The 7,721-nt window shown below is 38.8% G+C and overlaps 1 non-coding gene across 1 annotated transcript; it reads left to right on the top strand.

The window, feature by feature from the left end:
- The first annotated feature begins 1,414 nt into the window (after window positions 1-1,414).
- On the top strand, window positions 1,415-1,518 carry LOC148576348 (small nucleolar RNA R71). The gene has a single exon (XR_015904649.1). It is a non-coding gene; the product is annotated as a small nucleolar RNA R71 (small nucleolar RNA).
- The last annotated feature ends 6,203 nt before the right edge of the window (window positions 1,519-7,721 follow it).

Below are 7,721 nucleotides of genomic sequence, written 5' to 3'. Positions count from 1 at the left end.
AATGGCATAAACTATGTAGTATGCTAAACCAAACTCAATTCAAAATAAGTTAAGTAAAGCTTATCAAACGAAACTCAACCAGAATGAAAGCGAAAAATTCTTTCTTCTCATCATTGTTAGAGACATCAAATTGATACTGGCCCCTAAGTCACACAAGGCCTTCTCCACCATGACTTCTCCTATGATGCAGGGGATTTGGAAACTGCCTGGATCCTTCAATTTCTGAGGCAATTTGTGCTGGATGATGGCACTGCATTCTTCAGTTAACAACACAGTTTCCTCGTTTCTCCAGCTTCTTTTCTTGGTCATTAATTCCTTTAAGAATTTTGCATAGAGTGGCATTTGCTCTATTGCCTCAGCAAACGGAATGTTGATTTGAAGCTTCTTGAAAATCTCCAAGAACCTGGAGAATTGGCCATCCTTTTCACTTTTCATCAAACGTTGAGGATATGGTGCTTTAGGTGTATAAGGCTTCAGGACCTCTTTTTCTTTTTCTTTTGTTGCAGACGATGTAAAAGATTGTCCTTGTTCCTTATCTCTCACATTTTCCTTTGCTTCATCCTCTGTGGTTTCCTTTGAGATCTCCTTTAGATTCTTTCCGCTTCTGAGGGTTATGGCCTTACATTCTTCCCTTGCAATAGCCTTGGCAGCATGAGAAACGCTTGTCCCAGGGGTTTGCTTAGACAAATACGCAATTTGATTTTCTAGCTTCTGGATGGCAGCTCCTTGGTTTTACAGGTTAGAATTTACTTCTTCCTTAAAAGCTTTCAATTCGGTTATGTCTTGACTCATGGTTGCAAGCATTCCTTCTATCCTGTTTAATTGATCTTGAAATTGTTGGTTCGGATTAGGTTGAGCAGGTTGATTATTTTGGCTATGATATGGTGGTTGAGAGTAAGTGTTTTGTGTGGCTTGGTATGATCTTTGGTTGGAGTTTTGGTATGTGGACTTGTTATGTTGGTTTTGCTGGTTTCCCCACCCAAAGTTTGGGTGGTTTTTCCAGCCTGGGTTGTAAGTGTTGGAATGTGGATCATATGGTTGCCTTTGTTGATTTCCTACATAATTGGCCTCTTCCCAATCACCTCCTTCAGTGCTTTCTTCCTCTTGATCTTGTGTGTGTATTGCAGCCACTTGTTTTGTTTCTAATTTCCTGGTGAGCTCTGCTAGTTGCTTGGCAAACACCTTGTTTTGGGCTAGAATTGTATCAACATGGTTCAGCTCCATGACTCCCTTAGTGTTGTGTCTCTCTGATGCATAGTAGTACTCATTCTCAGCCACGGTCTCAATCACTTTAATGGCTTCTTCCACAGTCTTTTTCCTGTTCAATGAACCTCCTGATGAATGGTCTACAGCCTTCCTTGATTCATAAGACAGTCCATCATAGAAAATATGCAATTGCACCCAGTCATGGAACATGTCTGGTGGGCATTTCCTTGTCAAATCTTTGAATCTCTCCCATGCCTCGTAGAGAGTTTCACCATCTTGTTGTCTAAACGTCTGAACCTCAGATCGAAGCCTATTGACCTTTTGTGGGGGGTAGAAACGTGCCAGAAACTTGCTTTCCACCTCATCCCAGGTTGTTAGGCTCCCCCTTGGGAATGATTCCAGCCACTTAGCTGCCTTGTCCCTAAGTGAAAATGGGAACAAAAGCAGTTTATATGCATCTTCCTGGACTCCATTGGACTTCACAGTGTCGCAAATTCTTAGAAATTTTGTGAGATGTTGGTTTGGGTCTTCATTAGCACTTCCACCAAATGAACAATGATTCTCCACAAGTGATATTAGCTGTGGTTTGAGCTCAAAATTGTTGGCCTGAATGGGTGGTTTCTGGATGCTGCTACCACAATTCCCAGAGGTTGGGTTTATGTATGAACTAAGAACCCTCCTCTCAGGAATGGCATTGTTTCCATCAGCTCTCTCATGGTTGTGAACTTCTCTATCCATGTTGAGATCTAGAGCTTCCTCAAAATTGTCCTCAGATTCTCCTTCAGATTCTTCTTCTCCCAGTACTCTCTTCCCTCTTGCTTCCCTTCTAAGTCTATGAAGGGTCCTCTCTGGTTCGGTATATGGAGGAGTTGATGTCTCTCCTCTCCTACCTGTCATACAAGAACACAGCACAGGCACCAAACAAGTGAAATACTCTTGGTTAATGGAAGAGTATGGTCAGAGCAGTTGAGGAATTAATTCAAACAGTTAGTGAGTCAGTGAGTTAGTTGCTTGAATTTAAAGGCATAAAGAAAGAAAGCATGTAACGGAGTGCAGAAATTAAAATTCAACAAGTAACTTGAACAGAATTAACAAAGCAAGAAAAATTGCTCAATCTAGTTAACTTCCAATTTGAGAATTGTCAATCGAAAACCAATCCCTGGCAACGGCGCCATAACTTTGATGCGCATAAACTAGTTATGCTACGATTTAGGAAATTGCACGATCGGCAAAATTCCTTCCGGCAAGTGCACCGGTTATCGTCAAGTAAAAACTCACAATAGAGTGAGGTCGAATCCCACAAGGATTGGTTGAGTGAGCAATTCGGATTAGAAGTGTGTTCTAGTTGAGCGGAATCAAGATTTAGATGAGAATTGCGGAATGTAAAATTGGCGGGAAACGTAAATGACAAGAAATTTAAATGGCGGAATCTTAAATTGCATGAGGTAAAGAGCAGAAGCTAAATTGCTGAAATTAAAGGGAATGGGGGTGATTGCATGAATTTAATTGCAGAATATAAAGAGAAAGTGGAAATCAGAAATGGGGAATTCATTGGGTTATAGGAGATATTGAGATCTCCGAATCAAAACATGTTTATCTCTTCCTCAACCAATGCGTTCATTGAATTTTGCTTGGCAATCTTATATGATTGGATCCCAATCCCTTGGCTCACCAATTCTCTCTAAAAACGAACAAATTCCCAATCCCTTGGTTTAAATGTTCATAAGAAGAGATGATGCTCGATCACTGATTATACCACACAGTTTCATGAACCACAATTTGGTAGGATTACATGTCACAATATCCATCCAAACCCCAATCCAATTCATTGTGAGAAAGCTTCTCTAGCATGAATCCTCCATTCCTTTCCCAAGGTTCCGAAGGATTCCAATTATGGGTAAGTTCTTTCCCAAGACAACTACCCAATGGAATTAGATCGAGAAGCTTTCTAACAAAATTCAAGAGAAAAGATTGAAGAAGAAGATAAACTATTATTGATTCATTGAATTACAATAGAGCTCCCTAACCCAATGAAAGGGGGTTTAGTGAGTCATAGCTCTGAATTCAATTACAAAGATATGAAAACTAGCCAAAAGAAAAGGTAAAAGTCCCTTCCTAACTTAAATTCTATCCTATTTATACACTTTCTATATTGAGCTTCTGTTGTGTTTCTTGGGCTTTGAGGCCTCTCCCTGCTTTCCTTTTGCCTTGGGTTTATGATCCATAATCTTGATGAGGCTGTTGATCCAAATTCTGTAACATTCATTGAGCCAACTTAGTGATAATCAAATAATGACACATGACTCAATAAATTGAAATTTCAGACTCATCAATCCTTCAGGCCCAATCCCATAAACCATGATATTCAATTGGGTTTCATACCAGAGTAAGTTTAAGTTGATGTTTGTGCTCAAATACTAACTTAAACCGCAATATTTTTGGCCCAGAAACCTTTTCCAAGAGTGGCGTTTAAGTTGCAGTTTAAGCTTAAACTGTAGCTTAAACGCCAGACACTTCCAGTGATGCCTTTTGTGGAAGCACGTTTAAGCTTCAGTTTAAGGTTAAACTGAAGCTTAAACGTGGAAATGGAAGAAGGCAGCCCTGGAGGGTAACTTAGTCGAACACGTTTAAGCTTCAGTTTAAGGTTAAACTGAAGCTTAAACGTGGAGATAGAAAAGGCAGCCCTGGAGGTCGAACACGTTTAAGCTCCAGTTTAAGGTTAAACTGGAGCTTAAACGTGGAAATAGAGAAAGCCATCCTGGAGGTCGAACACGTTTAAGCTCCAGTTTAAGGTTAAACTGGAGCTTAAACGTGGAAGCTGAGAAAGGTAGCCCTGGAGGTGTCGAACACGTTTAAGCTCCAGTTTAAGGTTAAACTGGAGCTTAAACGTGGAAATGGAGAAAGCAACCCTGGAGGAGAAAACTTGGTCGAACACGTTTAAGCTCCAGTTTAAGGTTAAACTGGAGCTTAAACGTGGAAATGGCTCCCTGGTGCATTTCCCATTTCTGGCGTTTAACCTCCAGTTTAAGGTTAAACTGGAGGTTAAACGTGGAAATGCTTCCTGAGTGGCATTCTCATTCTGGCGTTTAACCTCCAGTTTAAGGTTAAACTGGAGGTTAAACGTGGAAATGCTTCTTTGGTGAGACTTTCATTCTGGCGTTTAACCTCCAGTTTAAGGTTAAACTGGAGGTTAAACTTCAGTTTCAGCATTTCTTAGCCTTCATGATTCTGGCGTTTAAGCTTCAGTTTAGGCTTAAACTGGAACTTAAACTCCACATGTGATATTCAAGCTTCCTTTATTGATTTTGTTGCTTCCTTGCCTAGCCTCTTCTTCCCTGAAATCATCCAAACAATTGCATCAAAGTCTTGCAAAATTTCATGAGAAATCTTCCATTCATAGCATTCAAGTAATATAACTAAAACTCATGGAATTTGCATCAAAATCATACTGTTTGGATGGTTCATTGCTTTGTTATTCTTTTAACCATTCTTGGTTACTTTAAGCTCAAGAAAATGCATAAAACAACTAAAACTATAAAAAAAATGCTAGTGAAACTAGCCTAAGATGCCTTGGCATCAATACACAATCAAATAAAGATGTCCATTGGAACTATAGTAAAATTACTAGAAGGTCAAAATTTACTTTTAAAATAAGTACAATTGCGTAAACCAGTAAAAGTACAGGCAAAGTATTAGAAAGAAATAGTTGTTAAACTGTATAAATAATTTCAAAGTCTCATATATAGAAAAGCATATATCTAATCAACAGCAATTTATAAAATCTCAAAATTGGCTGTGATCACTGTCAAGTAAGAGAAAAACTGAATCAACAATTTTTCAAAGAATGGACTCAGAATCCGGAGTTAAAAGTCACAGCACATTAAGACAGGTTCAAGGCTATATCAAAGAATACTTGAATCAAGAAGAACTCAAACAGAGGAAGATAGATGCAACAAAGATCTTAAACCAGCATATGCACTTAAGGTCAAACAAGAATACATATGGATAGAGGAATAGAGTGAAGACATCAAATTACTCTTCAAAAGGTCTAGCAAATAAGAAATTCAAGTTAGGATATGAAAGAACATGTCAACTCGAACAGAATTCAAGACACACAACTGAATAGCCTCGAGAAGTAGTTTCCAACTTTTCCAAAACCCGCGATTCGCTTTACTCAAAACTAGGATTTCATCTATGATAACCCATCAGTGCTTTCATATACATATTTCACTAGTATTAAGCCGGCCGAACTTAATATCAGGAATTATGCAATGCAAGACTAACAATGTTAATCAATAGACTGTCATGTGCATAAAGCTCTAATTCTCGTCATTCGACAAGACCTAATACATGACAAACGCTCAGAGTATGCAACTGAAGCATAGTCAGTCCATTCCTCAGGCTCTACAGGAAGAACTGCTCTGATACCATAATGTAACACCCTAACTACCAGAGCTCACACTTCCGGCTGCGCGACTCTGATAGCTCGGACATTACGACGACACTTATACTATTTAATACTAAAAATATGAGCCTGTTTAAAACTTTAAACCGCAATACCGCTCCCAAAAATACTTTCGTTCGATAACGTACATCCATAAATACCATACAACTTACAAAAACTCATAAAGAGTACATCCACATATATACATACATATATATATAAGTAATATTACAAACATAATCCAATACAATTCCTATCCCTCTTACAGGTTATATCAAGATCAAGGCGAGGGTACAATAAACCATAACTAAAACAATACAGAGCATCACAACAACAATTAAATAAGCTCTTCGTAACTTCTGCGCCCATATCCTGAAAGGGGAAAAATGTAGGGAGGTGAGAACATCATCCTCGAAAGGGTTCTCAGTAGAGGGTTTTTGGGAATTACTGTAATAGGATACGTGAAGATAAACCGTACCAGTGATTAATAACCATCTTATGCCTCTTTTCAAAAACAACCGTTTACAATAAAAGAGAAATCTGAAATCCTTTTTCTGAAAGAAGAAACTGTTCATTTAAACAATATTCAAAAGCATTTCAGAAGGTTTATCTATGCTGAACCAAATTAGCCTTTCACGCATTTCCAAACCATAACCACAATACCGAAACCAACCATCGGTCCATCTCAATTTAACCACGGCCCTAGGCCTAAACAATCCAACCAACAACCAATCACCACAATCCAACAGAGTCCCAGATGCAAACACAGGAAGGAAGTTCAAGCACAAACAAACAGTTATTACAAGTAGAACAGTTAGCAATTAATCACATAGGCAAACCAAGTATAATATGCACACCTAACCAATGTCACACAAATGCATATGATGCATGCCTGTCCCTAGTGGCTGATGATATCATCTGTCGGTTATAAAGCCAACCCGACAAGTCCTGGTAGCTAACCATTGGACTGTCCCTCTGTCGTGCATCCCCAACTCGAGTTATACTCATCATAAACTTGATCATAATCATGATCCATATCCATCACCCTTACTGGTGAATATTTATGGGGGCGAGCTCATCCGGGCCTTTCAAGTGCCCGGCCACACTTACGACATAGGGTCAACAGAGTATCAAGTCTCGACCTGGAGCACGTGGTGGCTAGCCACTGCTACTACCCAGGGAAACTCGTATCTCAGATAGTGGAAGTGCAACATTCACATTTATCAATGATTCAGCATAAACATGCATTCAATCTCATCCATGGATCAACATCCATCTCAGCCATCCGGCTCACGGTTCAGTCCAGAACCAGCCAATATTCATATCATACACAGCCATTCCGGCTCACGGTTCAATCCAAAACCAACCAATATGTATAATCATACACAGCCATTCCGGCTCACAACAAAACAGCACTTCCACCATTCAACATCATTAAATTCATAAAGTCGGCATTTAAGCCATAAATCATTTCCTCAATTCATTTCACTTTGAAATCGAGTTTCAACTCTTTTCAGCCTTGGCTTTAAAGATCTCATTTCTCAAATCATTTTAGGCTCATAAGCCACTTTTACTCAAGGTAAATTTCCCTTTGAAAACAATGCCACTCTCGGCATCCTCTTTCCAAACTTCCATAACCATGGCAAGTTAAAGATTCTTTTTGGAGACACTCAAAATCATCCATTCAACAATGGGATTTTATAACAAAGTTTCTCGGCAGAGTCCCAAGTCTTTAGGGGAGAATAACATATCTCATTTCGCCAAAATCATTTAAAATCATTAAAACATTGGCTTTCTGATTTGAGTAAGAAAATAGGATCTAAGCCAAACCGAGTCACGTAACCTTTACTTCTTTCAAAACCATTTCCTTTACTTAAACAAAACCGGCTTCAATTCCATAATTAAATCTGAAGCGTTTCAAACTGATAAGAGAATCATTTTCGTTGTGTTAAACTAGAGTTCAAAAGATACTTTGAATCTTATTTAAAACGTCAAAATAATGAGGCTCATCAATCGAAATCCAATTCCTTTTAAAATCACGAAAACTCTCCCAAGGGACAATCTTTGTGTT

This window comes from Arachis ipaensis, chromosome B1, assembly GCF_059453495.1.
Source record: "Arachis ipaensis isolate K30076 ecotype BB chromosome B1, ASM5945349v1, whole genome shotgun sequence".
NCBI lineage: Eukaryota > Viridiplantae > Streptophyta > Magnoliopsida > Fabales > Fabaceae > Arachis > Arachis ipaensis.
Note: the sequence above shows the minus strand (reverse complement) of the source record. Positions and strands in the feature narration are given on the sequence as shown.